Source organism: Acomys minous (assembly GCF_964271855.1).
Source record: "Acomys minous genome assembly, chromosome: 5".
NCBI lineage: Eukaryota > Metazoa > Chordata > Mammalia > Rodentia > Muridae > Acomys > Acomys minous.
In genome coordinates, this window is record NC_140494.1 from 19490209 (window position 1) to 19511364 (window position 21156).

The window sequence follows — 21156 nt, forward strand, 5'->3', positions numbered from 1 at the left end:
CTAGGTATTGGGGAAGGTCATATTGTTTAATCTTGTTTGAGTGGGTCTCAGTAGCTCCTTCCTCATCCTTCCTGTGTGCTTTTGCTAAGTATCACAGGTGCCTTATCTCTAGTGGTCACAGGATTCTCACACAGTTATAAGAAAAGAAAACCTGAAAATGTCTTTTCTTATTCATGTACATAGCTATTTATATGTACACACTGATGTTTTCTGAGATCATATTACTTAAATACATTATATAAGGAAGATTTAAAAGCTATTGGAACACATAAAGAAGGTGACCAGCACAAATTTTATTTTTGAAGACCTTAAGTTCAGATATTGATTAATTTTCACAATATTTATAAACACTTTGGCAAGAAAGCAAATCCTGAGAAGGCAGCAGAAAGGTCAAGCTGATGTAAGAACTGGTTTGGAAAGCAAAGGACTCCGAGGAGTGTGCATTCTGTCTTTTAACCATCGGTTGGTTAGGTTTTTACATCCCAGAACAGACTCATTCTAAGTGACCCAACTGTGAACTTAGCTGTGGACTCTGCTAGCCTCTGTCTGCTGATTAAGGTCTTGGTTGGGCTTTCTGCTTTAGGTTTCAGATTCTGTCTCTTCATTCTTCCTTTATCTGCCTCACACAGGATTCCAGTTCTGTTTCTAATTCTACTCAGGATTGAGATTGTTCATTTCCATGTTGAGAATTTGTTTTAAAACACTCTCCTGAACTGCTGTGGTTAGAATATGAAACGTCCCCTCTGGGCTCGTGTGCCTCCACACACTTGGTCCCCAGATGGTAGAACTGTTTCCAAAGTTTCTGGAACATTTAGGAGGTGAAGCCTCTCTTGAAGAAGTGGGTCACTGAGGATGAGCCTTTTAGGACTCTGCCTGGCTGCCTGGCCACTCTGTTTCCTAACTGTAAACACCATGGGATCAGCCACCTCCTCTTCCCATCCCTACCACAATGGATTGTAACCCCTCTTTACTCTTTCTTTAAGTTGCTTTGGTAGAGTGTCTTGTTACATTAACCAGAAAAGTAGTTAACAGATAACCTAAAAGAGGGCAACATACCAGCACTCTTGAAGAAAGGCTTAGAAAACCTGGAGATGAGGCCAAAGCTTTGTGATCCCCTCCTAGGCTGAAGATACCATAACTAAAGTTGTTTCATCTCTAGATCCTCCCATGACCTTGGTTGGCTTTTTTTTTTTTAAGAGTATTCATCCCTGTAATTTACTTATTAGAGAAGTAATATCACTGAATAACTGCTTAGTATTACACTTCAGCTCCCAGCTCAAATATTATTTCCTCATAAACTTTTCTGGACTGCTGCAACTAGGCAGGGCCACTGCTGTGGTTTGGATGTGCCCCCTCCAAAATTCATGTTGAAACTCAGTCTGTGGTATGAAGAGGTCGGTCTTGTTGAGCAAAGTGATCATTTCACGAGACTAAAGAGTTCATTATGAATGAATGCAGCTCCGACAGCTCATTCCTTTTTCTTAAACCATACATTCTAATTTCAAGGCAGGTGGGGGTTGTCTTGCTAACTCTCAGCATCCCAAAGCCTAGAGTTATACAGGATGTAATTAAAATGTTGATTTAAGAGCAGCATGATGTCTCAGCAGGTAAAGGTGCTTTCAGCAAAGAAACTGTCCTCTCCTTCACACATATGCTGTGGCGTATATATGTGTACCCACCCTTCATACAAGCATACACACACACTCACCCACACACACACACATACACACACACACACACACACACACACAAACAAACACACACACGAAGGGGGGGGGAGGAAACTGATGCCTACCTAAATGGAGAGAATGGTAGAACAGCAAGTGTCTTATTGGGGTAACCAGTATGTTATAGAAATAAAATACTGTGGGATAGTGAGGGGGCAGACTGACTTTGATGACGTTTGAAGGAATGCCAGCATATTCTAACTGCAGGAAGCATCTTACAGGCAACTATCAACTCAAGGCTGGGTTGTAGGATGTGATTCTGGTGAATCTGGCTTGGAGAAAAACTACATACAGAAACCGTGCCACCCCAAAGAACTTACAGGAAAAGCCTTCGATTAGAGAGTGATTTCTAATTTTCACAAAATATCTGAGCCGATAATGTGATTTAATATTTTGACATTATTAATAATCCCTCACTTCAGATGTTAAAATGTCAATGTCAAATGAATAAGCACATGCCAGTGGATACACACTCTGGCTGCTTAAGCCAAGCAGGTTGTAGGCCAGCCTGAGGGAATGATCAGCATGCAAGTTTAGTACTAGCATTTGTTGTGAACTTCTGCAACAAGCAGAACCCTGAAGGAAAAGAAAAACGGGCTTGGCTGTTAGGACTGAAGATCTGAGCAGTGAGCCAAAACTGCCTCCAAGCTTCTGCACTAAGAAAACAAAAAGCCTGTGGTTTCTTCCAGTGGGGTTAGGTTCCAGTCATTTAGGGTGCCCAGTGCTGTGGCCACTCAATAGCTTTTTAGCTGGGTGTACTGTAGCATCTTCAGGAAGTTACAAGCTACTCCACAACAATAAGGCAAGTTATTAATTTGCTTGCTTGCATTTGCATTGCTGAAATGTTGACCCACCTATCATCCAGCCAATGGCTCTGGTGTGGCTACAGGTTGAAACTAGCCTGCAGATTCCCACCTCGTTAGAATCTCTTCTGAGTTCAGCATTTGGCACCAAACACTGACACCCAGCTTTGTCCAGCACAGAAAGCCCTCTTGACACTTGGCGATCTGGATTGGAGGCGACATGGAGAAAGATAGGAGACCAACCAGATGGTAGCTCTCTCTTGGACCTCTTCAGAGATTTATTCTCCCAGTGAAGCAGAGGGAATTGGCCAGGTCTGCCAAGCACATGGCCCTTCTTTATACTTTGATCATATGAAGAGCCCAGGCTAGTCTTTTGGCAGCGAAAGACTTGGCAGGCTGGCCATCTTGGCAAAGCCATGCAGCTCACAGACCCAAGGGCCCTTCAGAGCACAAAGCAATTCTTGCAATTTGCAAAGTCCCTAGATGAAGAGGGAGAGTGGGAAATGAGTGATTTGTCACAGGCACCTAAATGCATTCTGGACATGAGACTGGAGTGGAGCAGAATGCATTGAACAAAGGTTCCAATAGGAATTTTAGTATAGGAGTTTATAAATCCTTGCACGCCCATCAGGGAGCATAGAATTTCAAGTGCATTCTGATTTACACACAGTTCTCAGTGTCCATCCAGATTCCTATGGTGTTCATAGGAAATACAAAAACTACTTCTAACAAAAGGTAGAGGGTTTATATACTACCACTTTTCAACTTTCAACTGACTTTAGAAATAGTTGATTGAGATGAAATTTGTATCTCATAAATTTTACCTGTCTAACGTCTGAAATCAGGGTTGGAAAGGCAGCTTAGTGGGTAAAAGCGCTTGCTATGCAAGCCTGAGGTCCTAAGTTCAGATACCTAGGAAACACAAAACCTGAGTACAGCAGCACATGTCTGTAGTCCTAATACTCCTACAGCAAGATGCCATGACCTCAGGACAGGAGAAGGCCCTGAGGATCACCAGGCCAGCCTGCCTGGCATGCACAATGGCAAACATCTGTCTCAAACAAGGCAGAATGCAAGGATTGACATCTGAGATGATCCTGTGACTTCCACATGCATGCAATGGCATGATTAAGTACACAATCACACATATAAATGCACACACACACACACCATACTCACAAACACATGGGTCATACCTCCCCCCCACTCTCTCTCTCTCCCTCCCTCTCTCTCTCTCCCTCCCTCCCTCCCTCTCTCACTCACTCAGAAGCTGGCCATAAAACTTAGTGGAAGAGTACTTGTTTAGCATTTTGAGCCATTGTCTAATCCACAACACTGGCAAAAACAGAAACAAACAAACAAACAAACAATCCTAAAGTACATGTCTGTAATCCCAGGATTTGCAAGGTTAAAGCAAGGGCATTGTAAAGTTGGTGCTAGGCTGACCAGTTTACATGCAGTTGTGATCTTGTCTGAAAAACAAATTTTTGATTTTGTTATTATGGTTTGGGTAATTTGTGTTATCAATGTATTCAAATTATTATAAACTATATGCAACATAATTTTCCACTTTTACCTCAAAAATCTATAATCCACTGGCACAAATCATAATGTCATGCAACCATCATGGTCTACTGCCAATATAGTTTTATCAACTTAAATATGAACCTTGTAAGCATTAAATGGTTCCCCTTTGGGCTAGCTGAAGGCATGATATTCTTCAAATACTTTCTGGGGCTACAAAATATGTTTGTTTCAGTGTGGATGTATTTTTAAAAGGGTGGATTTGAATCCTGATACATTCTCTACAATGAATGAACCTGGAAAATATGCCAGGTGAACTAAATAAGACCCAAAAAGAAAATATTGAAAATTTTGTTTACATAAAGACATGGCCATGAGAAAATTTGTATGTTCAGATGCCTCTTCACATATGTAGGAATTCAGGTAGAGGCTAAAGGATCATTTTAGGTGCCATACTCAGGAACACTGTCTTCCCATTGGAGACAGGTATCTCATTGCCAAGGGCTTACCAAATAGGAAAGAGTGCTAGCCAGTGACCACTGAGGAATTTTAATGTCTTCTTCCTGAGAGTGGGGATGACAGGGATGCACCACTACTCCATTCACATGGGTTCACAGGACCCAACCCATCCCTGTACAGCACTCACTTAACCTACTGAGCTATCTTCCAAACCCCTCTGTTCCCGTTTTATACTTGAATAATATTCCATACTATGAACATACTACATCTTAAAAATTCATTCACCTCTGGACAGACACTTGAGTTATTTCCACTTTGGGCTATTGTGCTCAAATGACTTCTGCACTGCTTTTCAAAATGAAAATGTGTTCAGATGCTATCAATCACACATGGTTTCTGAATGTTATAGCAGTAAGTGCCTCAGGGGTCTGCATCCTATGATGACTAACCACTAAATACTGATTAGAGTGGCTGCATTATCTAAAATAAAGGACAAAATCTTTGAACACTTTCAATGACATTGTCTATTTGAAAAGGGTGTTGAGGTTTCCCCTAGGCCAAATCATTGATACTACTTTCATGTGCTAAACATGTATGTGGGTAAACATACCCTTACACTAGAACTACATTAAGCTTTAGGAATGTATGGGAGAAAGTTTTACATTAAAGCTATTGTGCATCTATCTATCTAAATCACTATAGACCTGAAATATGAGCACACCATTCTATCATTATAGAAAGCTGGCACATTGTGCAGTGCTCCTTATTATATGCTCAGGTGAGAAATATGGGAAATAAAAAATAAAACAAACTCCCTGTTCTGGGCAAAATCTGCAGCCTGGATGGAAAGGAAGATCAAAGAACTAAACAAAACGTGTCTGCCATAAAAGGTCACACCTAGGCAAGAGGAAAGCCATGGACAATGGATGCCTTAGAACACCAGATCTCAGGCCAAGCCTATTTTAACTATGTTTTGAGGAAACTGGTGCAGAACATTTGTGGTGAATTCTCCAAATTCACATCTCTCAACCATTTCTTCCAGGAGAGAATAAACAATGACAATAACACACTTTCCACTGAGCATTAGACACACTAACAAAATGACCGTATAGCACAAAGCTTGCTTAAAGAATAGGTTTCATTCCCCTTGGTGAGGAGGCCTGGTGGCACTCAGGAAAGACAAGCAGGAAAGAAGATAAGACCTGATAGGCTGTGACCAAATTATAGGGAATATGTCCCCATCTGTCACAGACCTAGGAGAGAGAAATAGTAGTGTGAATGAGGGAGGAAAGGAGGAATGGGAGGACACAAGTGAAGGGATAACAATTGAGATATATTCTGAATAAATTAATAAAAAATAAAAAAAAGAAAAGCAACATCAGAATACAAATCTTAGAAATTTTTCAAAATATTATGACTTTCCATAAAATACGTGAGCAAATTTTTACTTAAATAGATATTTTAAATATTTATTACTAAATAAATGGAATTCAAAGCAAAAGCAAAATAGGTTTCATTGACCAGTTAAGTGAAGTAAAATAAGACCAAGAATGCTTTTCCCACATAATAAAATATTATGGGATCGTGGATCTAAATAAAAAGCAAAACCAATAAGACAATCAATAGGAAATGAAGATAGACATGAGGGAAAATACCTCATAATCCAATAAAAGTTTAGGACAGTCATTTAAGTCATTTAAAGGAGAATGACCAGAAACAGTTGCTTACTTTCTATCAAGCACTCTTCTCAATATTAGTGGTGATTATCATATGGCAAAATCTGAGGCACTGGATTGTAGAAATGTCAAATATAAAATCATAAACCTGAACCAGCACAATGGCTCGGCAGGATCTTGCTTTTAAGAGTAACAGCCTGATCTCAGAAAAATGGGAATAGGGCTTCCTCAAGACCCAGCTATTCTACTTCTTGGAATATACCCAGAAGATGCTCCAGCACACAACAAGAAAATTTGCTCAACCATGTTCATAGCAGCCTTATTCATAATAGCCAGAACATGGAAACAGCCGAAGTGTCCCTCAATAGAAGAATGGATAAAGAAACTGTGGTACATACACACTATGGAATACTATTCAGCTATTAAAAACAAGGAATTCCCAAAATTTGTGGATAAATGGATTGAGCTAGAAATGATCATAATGAGTGAGTTAACCCAGAAGTAGAAAGACTCAAATGGTATATACTCACTTATATCTACATATTAGCCCAAGGGGCATGTCCCACGAAAGCCTTCACTTACCAGGAAACTGAGACAGAGGGGAGGACATTCTAATGGGACTCTAGATGAGAGAATCATGGGAGAATGGCAAAGTAGAAGGATCCAGAGGGTTCTAGAAGCCTACAAGTAGAACATTATAATAGGCAGATTTGGGCTCAGGGGTCCCGCTCAAACTAAGGCACCAGCCAAGGATAATACAGGCGGTAAACCTTAAACCCCTACCCAGATCTAGCCAATGGACAGAACACTCTCCACAGTAGAGTGGAGAGTGGGATATGACTTTCTCACATACTCTGGTGCCTCACTTTTGACCATGTCCCCTGGAGGGGGAGACCTGGTGGCACTCAGAGGAAGGACAGCAGGTTACCAAGAAGAGACTTGATACCCTATGAGCATATACAGGGGGAGGTAATCCCCCTCAGGAACAGTCATAGGGGAGGGGAATAAGGGGAAAATGGGAGGGAGGGAAGAATGGGAGGATACAAGGGATGGGATAACCATTGAGATGTAACAAGAATAAATTAATAAAGGAGAAAAAAAAAGAAGCAAAAAAACCCAAAACAAAACGAAAAAAAAAAAAAAAAGAGTAACAGCCTAAGATCAATCTATGGACCCCACACTGTGGAGGAAGAGAAGGCATGTATAATAATGCTATATAAAGACAATATTTGTGAGTTACAAGGCAATAATTATGCTAAAACAGAACTTAAAATAAGACACATTCCAAACATAGAAAACACCTGAACACATGTGTTTAATACATATAATTCACACATTACAAAGTACAATATTATATAATATTTACTATATAATATAGTAATATAGCTGTGTTGTGTTATATAATATAGCACAACTTAAAGTAGTAACAAGAAGTGATAATGGGCCATATTATACCCAGTAGTCTCCCTCACCTTTTTTCTCATTAACAAAGATTTATCAGATTTATTCTTAATGGAATAATATGACAGGCTTTGGAAAAGGTCAGGGTAACAAGTGAAATGGTCAGAGGATGGAGGGGCTGTCAATGAAGAGAGACTTAAATCATAAGGGGAAAAGGAAAGGTAGAGGGAAGCTAGATTTGATGTTCTTACAGAAAGAATCAGTCATCCCCAAGGATAAGCCTCCAAGTTGGCTACCTAATTTCAAGTGAATACAGAGATATCTATTTTCATATGTCCACAAGCAATGCTGAACAGACTAAGCAGACTCTGTGTGTGTGTGTGTGTGTGTGTGTGTGTGTGTGTGTGTGTGTAGTTGTTGTTGTTTTTGTTGGGGTTGGGGTGGAACCAGAGAAACAAGGGAGAGGCTACAATCAGGATGTAAAGTGAACAAATGAAACGTAATTTCAAAAAATCAAATCCAAAAATGTTTCTCTCTGTTTAGTCTGATGTTGGCTATAGGTTTGCTATATATAGCCTTTATTATGTTTAAGTACATGGCTTGTATCCCCAGTCTCTGCAAGATTATTAACATGAATGGTTATTAGATTTTGTCAAATGCCTTTTTTCAGCATCTAAAGAGATGATCATGTGTTTTTTTTTCTTTCAGTTTGTTTATATGATGAATTACATTGATGAATTTCCATATATTGAACCACACCTGCATGCCTAGGATGAAGCCTACTTGGTCATGGTAAATGATATTTTTGATGTATTCTTGGATTTGGTTTGCAAGTATTTTATTGCATATTTTTGCATCAATTTCCATAATGGAAATTGGTCTGAAATTCTCATTCTTTGTTGTGTCTTTGTGAGATTTGGGTATCAAGGCAACTGAGGTCTCATAGAATCAATTTGGTAATATTCCTCTTGTTTCTATTTTATAGAATACTTTGGAGAAAATTGGTATTAGCTCTTCTTTCAAGGTCTGGTAGAATTCTGCTCTGGATCCATGCAGCCCTAGGCTTTTTTTGGTTGGGAGACTTCTGATTGTTGCTTCCATTTCCTTAGGAGACATAGAACTATTTAATTTGTTCACCTGATCTTGACTCAATGTTGCTAATTAGTAGCTATCAATAAAACTATCCACTTCATTTAGATTCCCAAAGTTTGTGGCATAGTCTTTTGAAATAAGACCTAACGATTCTTTGGATTTCCTCACCGTCTGTCGTTATGTCTCCTTTTTCAATTCTGATTTTGTTGATTAGAGAACTGTCCCTCTGCCTTTTAGTTAGTTTGGCTAAAGGTTTGTCTATCTTGTTGATTTTCTCAAAGAACCAGCTCTTGGTTTCATTGATTTATTGATTCTTTGTTTCTAATGTATTGACTTCAGCACTGTGTTTGATGATTTCCAGCTGTCTACTCCTCTTTTGTGTGTCTGCTTCTCTTTGTTCTAGAGCTTTCAGGTGTGCTGTTAAGTTGCTAGTATGGGATCTCCCCAATCTCTTCATGAAGGCATTTAGTGCTATAAGCTTTCCTCTTAGCACTGCTTTCATTGTGTCCATAAGTTTTGGTGCACTGTGCCTTCATTTCATAGAATTCTATGGAGTATTTAATTTCTTTTTTTATTTTGTCCCTTACCCAGAGGTCAATGAGTAGGCAGTTGTTCAGTTTTCATGAGTTTGTAGACTTTCTGTTTTTGCTGTGTTCCAATTTTAATCCATGGTGGTCTGATAAGATGCAAGGGATTATTTTGATCTTGAATTTGTATTATTGTGTTTGGTTCAATGTATGGTTTAAGCTTTGGTAATGTTTCTTTGATGAATGTAGGTGCTCCTGTGTTTGGTCCATTGATGTTCAGAATTGAGATATCCCCTTAGTGTATCTTTCCTTTGATGAATATAAAGTGTCCTTCTCCATCTCTTTTGATTAATTTTGGTTGAATGTCTATTTCATTAGATACTATAATGGCTACTACAGCTTGCTTCTTGGGTCTGTTTGCTTGGAATATCTTTTTCTAGCCCTTTTCTCTGAGGTAATGCTTATCTTTATTGCTGAGGTGTGTTTCTTGCATGCAGCAGAAAGATGGGTCCTGTTTTTGCATCCATTGTGTTAGCTTGTGTTTTTTACTGGGGAGTTGCGGCCACTGTTGTTGAGAGATATTAATGATCAATGATAGTTAGTTCCTGTTTTTTATGTTGGTGTTGTAGAGTATGTGTGTGTGTGTTTCCTTTCTTTTAGTTCTGCAGATATGGTATTATTTACTTCCTGTGTTTTCCTGGGTGGAGTTAGCCTCCTTGGATTAGGGTTTCCTTCTAGGATCTTCTGTGGGGCTGGATTTGTGGCTTTGTACTGATTACACTTGGTTTTGTTGTGGAAAATCTTGTTTTCTCTATCTATGGTGACTGAACATTTTGCTGGGTATAGTAGTCTGGGATGGTATCTGTGATCTCCTAGCGTCTGATTGACATCCATCCAGGCCCTTCTGGCTTTCATAGTCTCTGTTGAGAAATCAGGTGTAATTCTGATAGATTTGCCTTTAAATGTGACCTGGCCTTTTTCTCTTGTAGCTTTTAATGTTCTGTTTTTGTTCTGTAAGTTTAGTGTTTTGACTATTATGTGGTGGGAGGATTTTTTCTGGCCCAATCTATCTGAAGTTCTGTATGCTTAATGTATATTTATGGGCATTTATTTCTTTAGGTTAGGGAAGTTTTCTTCTATGATTTGGTTGAAAATATTTTCTGGGCTTTGTAGATGGGAATCTTCTTTTTCTTCTATCCTTATTATTCTGAGGTTAGATAATTTCATAGTGTTCCAGATTTCTTGGATATCCTGTGTCAGGAGAGCATCCTGATTGGGTAGCCTTGCAGGGCCACAGAGGAAGAGGATACAGCTAGTACAGATGAGACTTGATAGGCTGAGGTTAGACGTTAGAGAAGGAGGGCTCCCCTTTCTGAGGACTAGGGTGGGAAGTGAGAAAATATGAGGGGGGGTGAAATCAGGAGGCAAAGAGGGAGAGGACTACAATCACAATTAAAAATAAAAATTAAAAATCAAAAATCAAAAGAAAAGAAAATTGAAAAGAACAAACATTTTAAATATCTCACACACACACACACACACACACACACACACACACACACACACACACACAAACATTGTTAGAAAGGCAACTTGAGAGAGGCTTATCTAGTTCATCAAATTCTAGAATAGCAGGACAAAAAAGAAATCTCTCCAATCATTAGTGAGGAAAGTTTTAAGATATATATTTGGTTCTAGTACTTAGGAAGCAGAGTCAGAATGGTTGTAAATTTGAGGCCAGCATAAACTACCTAGTGAATTCACAGCTTGCCGTACTGATATAGCAATACTATCTCAAAATACACAAGTGAAATAAACACTTGGATCATAACTCTTCATAGTTCACGGTACAGTATTGTTATAGAGATTAACATAAAGAACAAAATAAAGCTATTAATCTTTTAAATTAGCATTGCTGCTGCTGCATTGATTGGTAGGTGTGTGTGTGTGTGCACGCACGTACCTGAGGGTCATGTAGTATGTGTGGAGATCAGAGGCAACATTAAGGAAACTCAAACATGGGTTTGGGGCATGAAACTGAGGTCAGTCTTTAGCAGCAAGTGCTCCAGTCCTCTGAGCCATCTTGCCAGTCCAAAATACAGCTACTTAAATTCACAGAGGGGCAAGTTCATATGAGAAGATGCTGGATAGAGTTTAAACGTGTCATAACTTGCACAGGGGATTGCTATGCAGTTAAGCACATCTTTGAGAAACACCACTCTTGTTACCTGCATCTTACACAGCTGTAGTAAACAAGGCTTCACTCATAGTTCTCACACCCAATGTCTAAGGCCAAGTTCAGAACTGAGACTAGATTGTAGTCCAAGGAGAGGTGGGGATACAACATCTAGTGATGATGGATGGGAGTTGCTTTATCTCCCAGAGCCAAGTAACACTTGACTCTAAGCAACTCCCAGATAGCAACTAACATTCATTCAGCATAAGCGTTAGTGGAAAACAGGTAACGGAACCTAGTCCGGTTGGCAAGAAATGGAGAGAAGATTCTAAAAATATGTGAGTGATATCTTTGTGCTCTTAAGGCTGCTAGGAAATAAGGGGGCTTCACCCCCACACTTGGAGCTCCGGTCTTCATCATGGTTACGTAATTGTTTCATTACTGATGTTGAGTTTGGCATGTAAATTAATTTAACTCTAAATTCCTTGTTTCTAATGTCTTAATTTTTTCAAATTAATTTAAATCTGCATTGAAAGAAAACCAATATGGCCTTGATAAAAATCAGTTATTCGGTGTATTTTACCAGAGAGAGAGAGAGAGAGAGAGAGAGAGAGAGAGAGAGAGAGAAACAGAGACAGAGTCAGAGAGAGAGTGAGAGGAAGAGACAAGAAAATATCCACTTATGGATAGTCTGGCTTAGGGGTCACTGGTGTAATGGAAGTTTCAGCCACTGTGTCTAAAGCAGAGAAGATTGGCCAGGACTTTATCAGGAGAATAGACAAACTACCAGGAAGTCAGTCTGAGCTGGAAAATGGTCCAGCTGGAGTTGGAAGAATAAACATAAGTTCTGAATAAGCTAGTGATAAAAGACAATTCAAGACAGGGGCAATTGTCTGTTATCTGCATTTTAAAAGTTCATTCTGTGACTGTGATTACATAGTGAGGACCAGAAAAATTTTTTCCTATGGTAAGGAGACTTGAAATTAAAAGAAATGTTTGTCTTCTGTGGATGCAGCTGTCAAGTACTTCCGGAAATAATGCATTGGTGAAAACTGCTGAGCAAAGGGTCAGTAAAAGAACTGAATCAGCAAGCAGACTGGAACTACCTTACTCAAGAACTCAATGTCCAGGTCATCAGGGTGCTCTGTCTGCTAATGGTCCGCATGCCAAAGAAAACAGAGACCTCTCTACCATGCCTGGGAAAACCCCCATTCTTCCCTCTGCCTGGCACAATGAGCAGCTGATATTTAAATTCTGGAGAGCTCAAGAAAAGTGCTGTGGAAATAGAATACACTATACCAAAAGAAAGCGAAAGGTGTAGAGGAAATTTTATTATTTTTAATCAAATGACCAACCCATTCCTGAAATCTACCATTGGGAATGTCTGCCTAACATGCTAAGTACATCTTTTTTTTTTTTCATATAGGTGCCCCAGCATTAAGCAGGCATCAAATTCCCCCTTAGATGTGCTAGCATTTTATTTATTTATTTTTAACTTTTCAAGACTTAATTCAACTAAAAGCTAACCTAAAGATCCTGGTAAGACGGAATTTTTAAATTGAAAATAAAGTTTTTGATACAGTACATTCTGGTCATGGTTTCTCTCCCTCTGCTCCTCCTAGATGCTCTTCACCTGCTCACCCTTCAAATTCCACAGCTCCTTTTTCTCTCTTAAGAAAATAAACAGGCAAACAAAAAAGGAGAGAGCAAAACAAGCAAACTACTAAATAAACAAGCAAAAAAGAAAGCAAGAAAGATTATGAGAAACCAACACACACACACAACAAATAACAACAACAATCCGGATGTATAATATAAGGAAAATCCCAGTAATGTGGAAAATGCCCAAAGGGGAAAAGATCCAAAATACATTTGAGTTTGTTTTCTGTTTACCATCCTCATCTTGGCAAGGGTCCTTTCTTAAGTGTGGGTTGTATACCCAGTGAGGCTCCCTTCTAGAGACTAATTTTCCTTTATCTGTGCTTGTTCATTGGAGGCAGTCTCTTGGTTGGGGATGAAAGCTCAGGTCGACTTTCCCATCTCAGCTCTGGGACCTTGTCTGCCTTGGACCTGTCGTGGACCATGCTGAAAGGGGCTCTGTGATTTGGTGTGTGTAGCATTCCTGTTGTGTCTGAAGACACAGTTTCCTTATTATCATCCATTTCCTCTGGCTCTCACAACCTTTCTGCTGCCTCTGTTGTACAGTTCCCTGAGCTCTGAGGGAAGGTATGTGATGGAGACTCTCATTTAGGACTAAGTGTTCCGATATCTCACTCTCTCCACATTGTTCACCCATGGGTCTTTGTGTTAGTACCCAACTATTGCAAGACAAATCTCTGAAGATGGCTGAGTGAGATGCTGATCTAGAGGTATAGGATGATGTCAATAGGAATCATTGTATTGTTATGTTGCTTTAACAACACAAAAAGATTTTGTTTCCCCTAAGTCCATGGCCTCTCTAGTCAGGTATTCTTGGCCAGTATCAGGCTTGGATTCCATCTAATGGAGTGAGCCTTAAATCCAACCAAAGAGTTGTATTCTATGAATTCTAATTGATCAGATCTGGTGTGGGGACTGTGATTCTGTATTTCATTCTGCTGAATGGACGGTGTGTGTGTGTGTGTGTGTGTGTGTGTGTGTGTGTGTGTGTGTGTTATATTTACACTCCTAATTATATACAGGTCTCAAGCCCTTGGAAGCCAGAGGATACTGGAGTGCCCTACTATATTTTTTTCACATTATTCCTTGGAGATAGGGTCTCTGATTGATTTTGGAGTTAGGCTGACAGCTAACAATCCCCAGGATTGCTCCTAGTCTTGGACTTACAGCTACCTGTATGCAACCACTCTGGGTTTTTTTGTTGTTGTTGTTGCTGATGCTGTTGTGTGTTTTTTGGTATAGTTTTTGTTGTTTTAAATTTAGTTTAATTTGATGTGTTTGAATGCATTTCTTGCATGAACATATGTGTACCATGCTCATGCCTAGTACCCACAGAAGTCAGAAGAGGGGATCAGATCCTGTGGACTATAGTTATAAATATCTATAAGCTACTGTGTGTGTACTGGAAGTTGAAGCCAGGTCCCCTAGAAGAGCAGCCAGTGTTCTTAACTATGGAGTCTTCCCCCCACGTCCCACACAGGTATGTTTTGCATGAGTGTTGGGAATCAGGCTCACGTTCTGACTCTAATGCTGCAAACACTCTTACGTACTGATCCCTGTACCCCTCCCTGAGACTCTACTGCTAACAAGTTCTGGTCTGCCTGTGGCGGGGCCTGAGAGCCACACTGAGACATGTTCAGGCACACTGCATTAACGACCCATCAGTCATGACACATAAGTACATTCTGAAGAGACTGTGAGAATCCCATTGAAATTTCACCTTTTTATTCTATGAATATGGCTGTATTTCCCCTCAAGAATCGCTTCCATTTCTGCTTGCACCAGTCAGCATGCAGCCCCTACCCTAAAGATAAAAATTCAAAGCCAACGGAGAAGGACTGCACAGCAACCACAGAAAGTCTCCTAGGTGGAGGGCAAAACCTTCAAGCACAGAAAAATTACCTTTTGTTTCAACAAACTTTACATATAAAGAGTGGAAATTGTTTTCTGCTTTCAAGAAATTCTTATCAAAGTCACTGACAGAGAGACTGTACTTCTTAAAGGTCAAAAGATTTGCCTTGGTTTTCTGTGGTTGAGGAGTTTCATTGCTGTTTCTGTGGACCGGTGAGCTGCTCAGACTTTGAAATGAAATATCGACCATTGCAGAGCCCTGTGTCATACGTTGCAGTTTTCATAGGTAGGCTTCTAGATGGAAAAAGATATTGCCACAGTCAAGAGAATGTTTCAGATGTGTCCATAAACAGATAACACACCAATAGTTAGAATACAAGACACATAAGAACATAAACTAAAAATATAAATCATTTATATGATGAAATAAATGAAGCACGTTTCACACAAAAGGAAATAATAAAAAAATAAAGATACACATTAGTTGAAATTCAGTACACAAGAGAAATTTTAAGTGAAAATATAGGAAGTAGGAACAAAGTAAATTAGAATTGAAGAAGCATAGACCATGTAGAATAACATGTAAATATTTCAATTAGATTAAATACTGAATATATATGTTCTCATACTCGAATTTCAAAATCCACAATGCATTTTCTTTTGTAATTTAGTTTGAAAACTCGATTTTTAGTGTACACTTTAAAATGATAACTAGGCAAAGTCAAAAGAAGTAGAAGAGTTAAATACATAATAAGCTAATTATATATAATCTGTTTATATTAGAAACAAGAGCAATATCTGTTGATATTAAAATATGTGACTTTATTTAGACAGGACATTTACAGCTGTAGGCATACAACAATTTGTATAATTTGTATAGTGAGTCTTTTTTTCTGGTTCATGGGTTTCAAAATGTTAAAAGTAAAACCATTATGTATTCATCCAGTTCATATATAATGGAATTCAGTATTGCATGAGTTTTAAAATAATGGTAAGATTCATTAACATTCTACAAGTTACTTATGAGCAAGAATTAATATTAGCATAATGATCTCGAGCAATGGGCATTCATTAACACATAGCATTGCTGCCAGATATACAATCCATGCAGGGATGGTAAGAGAAATAGTAAGATTTAATAATAGTCAAACCCATGGAAACTGAACAACTCCCTAACCAATGACCACCGGGTTAAGGAAGAAATAAAGAAATTAAAGACTTTCTAAAAGTCAATGAAAATGAATGCACAACATACCCAAATTTATGGGGCACATTGAAAGGCACAATAAGAGGAAAGTTCAAAGCACTGAGTGTCTTTATAAAGAATCAGTGTGCTCTCATACTAGTGACTTAACACACACCTAAAAACACTATAGCAATAACAAAAACAAAAAGCAAACATTGCCAAGAGGAGGAGAGGGCAGAAAATCATCAAACCCTGGGCTAAAATCAATAAATTAGAAATGAAGAGAATAATACAAAGAATCAACAAAACCAATGATTGTTTTTTTGATAAACCTAACAAGACTGACAAACCCTTACTCAAACTAACTGAAATGTAGAGGGAGTACCCAAATTAACAAAATCAGAAAAGAAAAGGGGGAACATAACAACAGAAACAGAGGAAATCCAAAGAATCATTATGTCTTCATAAACCTATACTCGACAAGATTGGAAAATATAAATGAAATGGGTGACTTTCTTGATAAATACTACTTGCCAAAGTTAAGTCAAGATCTGATAAAGATTTAAATAGACCTAGAACTCCTAAGGAAACAGAAGCTGTTATTAAACATCCTCCAACCAAAAGCAAGACAGAGATAGATGGTTTTAGTGCAGAATTCTACCAGATGTGAAAGAAGAGGCACTAACAATACCCCTCAAATTATTCCACAAAATAGAAAAAAAAGAACATTACCAAACTCATCCTAAGAAGCCACAGTTACCCTGATACCTAAACCAGAACAAGAATCAACAAAGAAAGAGGATTTCAGACCAATTTCACTCATGAATTTGATTCAAAAATACTCAGTGAAATGTTCACAAGCCAAATCCAAGAACGCATCAAAAATATCATCCACCATGATCATATAGGCTTCATCCCAGTAATACAGGGATGGTTCCACATATGAAAACCTATCAATGTACTCCACCATATAAACATACTGAAAGAAAAGAACCACATGATTATTTCATTAGATGTTGAAAAGTCTTTGACAAAATACCCCTTCATCAAAAAAAAAAAAAAAAAAGTATTAGAAAGATCAGGGATACTTGATTTTCAACAAAGAAGCCAAATCCATTCAATGGAAAAAAGATAGCATCTTCAACAAATGGTGCTGGTCTAACTGGATGTCTATGTTTAAAAAAATGCAACTGGACCCATATTTGTCACCTTGTACAAAACTCAAATCCAACTGGATTAAAGACCTCAACATAAAACCAGAGACACTAAGTCACTTAGAAGAAAAAGTGGGGAAGAGCCTGGAACATATTGGCACAGGAGACAACTTCCTGAACAGAACACCAACAGCCCAGACATTAATGTCAACAATTAATAAATGGGACCTCATGAGGCTGAGAAGCTTCTGTAAGGCAGGAGACACTGTCAAGAGAACAAAGCGACAGCCTACAGACTGAGAAAAGATCTTCACCAACCCTACATCTGACAAAGGTCTAATATCCAAAATATATAAAGAACTCAAGAAATTAAACACCACCAAACCAAATAACCCAATTGAGAAAAGGGGCTTGGAACTAAACAGAGAATTCTCAACAGAGGAATATCAAATGGCTGAGAAACACTTAAAGAAATGCTCAACCTCCTTAATCATCAGGGAAATGCAAATCAAAACAACTCTGAGATTCCATCTTACACCCATCAGAATGGCTAAGATCAAAAATTCAAAGGACACCACATGCTGGCAAGGATGTGGGGAGAGAGGAACACTCCTTAATTGATGGTGAGAATGCAAACTAGTACAACCACTTTGGAAATCTATCTGGTGCTATCTCAGAAAACTGAGAATAGGGCTTCCTCAAGACCCAGCTGTTCCACTCCTTGGAATATACCCAGAAGATGCTCCAGCACACAACAAAAAAATTTGCTCAACCATGTTCATAGCAGCCTTATTCATAATAGCCAGAACATGGAAACAGCCTAAGTGTCCCTCAGTAGAAGAATGGATAAAGAAACTGTGGTACATATACACTATGGAATACTACTCAGCTATTAAAAACAAGGAATTCCCAAAATTTGTGGATAAATGGATTGAGCTAGAAATGATCATAATGAGTGAGTTAACCCAGAAGCAGAAAGACTCAAATGGTATATACTCACTTATATCTGTATATTAGCCCAAGGGGACATGTCCCAGGAAAGCCTTCACTTACCAGGAAACTGAGACAGAGGGGAGGACATTCTAGTGGGACTCTAGATGAGAGAAGCATGGGAGAATGGCAAAGTAGAAGGATCCAGAGGGTCCTAGAAACCTACAAGTAGAACATTATGAAAGGCAGATTTGGGCCCAGGGGTCCCGCTCAAACTAAGGCACCAGCCAAGGTCAATACAGGCGGTAAACCTTAAACCCCTACCCAGATCTAGCCAATGGTCAGAATATTCTCCACAGTAGAGTGGAGAGTGGGATATTACTTTCTCATGTACTCTGGTGCCTCACCTTTGACCATGTCCCCTGGAGGGGGAGACCTGGTGGCACTCAGAGGAAGGACAGCAGGGTTACCAAGAAGAGACTTGATACCCTATGAGCATATACAGGGGGAGGTAATCCCCCTCAGGAACAGTCATAGCGGAGGGGAATAATGGGAAAATGGGAGGGAGAGAAGAATGGGGGGATACAAGGGATGGGATAACCATTGAGATGTAACAAGAATAAATTAATAAAGGAAAAAAATTAAAAAACAAAAACAAAAAAAAACAAGTCACATACCTAAACACAATAAAGGCAATATTGAGCAAGCTCATAGCCAGGATCAAATTAAATAGAGAGAAAATTAAAGCAATTCTACTAAAATCAAGAAAAAGACAAGGTTTCCGTTCTTTCTTCTTCTATTCAATATAATTCTTGAAGTAGTATCTAGAGCAAAAAGATAACTAAATGAGAACAAACATGTACAAATTGGAAAGGAAGAAGTAAAAGTATTGGTATTTGCAGATGTTATGGTAGTATAGAGAAGTGACCCCCCCAAAAAAATCTGTAAGAGGACTCCTGCATCTGATAAAAAAAAAAACCACCCTTCAGCAATGTGGTTAGATTTTTTTAAAAAGTCACTTAAAAAGAAGTAGCCCTCATATGGAAAAACAAAAGACCAAGGATAGCTAAAACAAACCTGTACAGTAAAATAACTTCTAAGTTATAAAAGAATTTTTGGAGGTATCATCATTATTGATTTCAAGGTTTACTAGAGAGCATTGGTAATAAAAACCACATGGTACTGGTATAAAAACAGACAGATTTATCAGTGGAATCAAGTCAAATACCCAGAAACAAATCCACACTCCTAGGGCACCTGATTTTTGACAAAGAAGCCAAAATTACACAATGGAAAAAATAAAGTATCTTCAACAAATGGTGCTGGGCTAACTGGATGTCTGCATGGAGAAGAATGCAAAGAGACCCTATACCTACCACTCCGAACAAAACTCATGTCTAAATGGATCCCATACTTTGATATAAAATATACTGCATCTAGTAGAAGAGAAAGAGGGGAGTAGCCTTGAACTCATTGGTAGAGGAGACAACTTCCTGATCAGAATACCAACAGCTCAGGTACTAACAGAAACAATTAATGGGATCTCATGAAACTGAAGCTTCTGTATTGCAAAGGACACCGATAATAAAACAAAATGGCAACCTACAGAAAGGGAAAAGATCTTCACCAACTGTCAGGAGGTGTTTGTAAAGGCTTTCTGTCCATAAGCATTGCTCTCCTGCTCTCTGCTCCAGTGTAAGAATCACATAGATTGCTGAGACCATGATCAAGCAACATGTTCTGTCAAGCATACACTCAAAGTCTTCAGACTTACAGAAAAAAGTACACTGTGGCCTCAAGGCCAAGAGTGGATTGAGATTACACTGATTTTCCTGCGAGAATGTGCATTATCTCCTGAGAGTGACCTTTTGCTTTGTTTTCCTGTGCCTGAGATGTGTATAAATTGAATTGGTGAATAAAGCAGAGGTGTCCTGTGGTATTGACTGCAGGCCCGCTCGAGCCTATCCTGTGTTGCCAACTATTTCTTGCCTCTGTTTCTTGTTTCTATTCTTTTATTTCTTAATCCTCACTCCCTGGTCTAGGATCTGTTCGATATTGTCCTGAGTGGACTCTGTCAACCAACCCTATATTCAAAACAGGGATGTTATCCAAATATATACAAAGAACTCAAGAGATTAGACAAACTAAAGAATTGAATTTTAAAATGGGGTACAGATATAAACAGAGAATTCTGAACAGATGAATCTGAGAGGCACTTAAAGAAAATTTCAACATCCTTACTCATTAGAGAAATGTGAACCAAAACAGCTCTGAGATTCCATCTTATATCTGTTAGCATGGGTAAGAACAAAATCTGAAGTGACAATTCATGTTGGCCAGGATGTGGAGAATACTCCTCTCTTGATAGTGGGAGTGCAAATGTGTATAATCACGTTGGGCATCAATCTGGAGTTTTCTCAGGAAAAATACAAATAGTTCTACCTCAAGGCATATACCTTGATGCTCCACCATACTACAATGATACTTGCTTAGCTATGTTCCTAGCAGCTTTATTTATTTGTTTTATTTGCCAAAAACTGGAAATAGCGTAGATGTTCTTCAACCAAAGAATGAACAAAGAATATGTGGTACATTTACACAATGGGATATTACTCTGCTATTAAAAACAATGACTGTAGCCAGACTTCTGACTGCTTTATTGGGTCCTTCTTTTTAACTTTCCACACTGCCTCTATCCTTTCAAATCCCCTAACACTAAGAGGTGGGAGAAGAAGATTAAAGGGGAAAGGAGGCTTTAATATCCTTAGATTACTTTTTGCTGAATGGGGGCACTGAGTTCCATGGGGTGAGATTTTTTATATCACATTTAATTTTTCACTTGATCTATAGGTCCATTGCTCAATAAAAATTTAAAAATATATAGAAATATGTTAGTAGGGAGGGAAGTGCCCATTTTTCTTTACAGAGTCCCTAATTTGACCCTGCAGATATAGTAATTTATAGTGTTTATATATACACACACATATATCA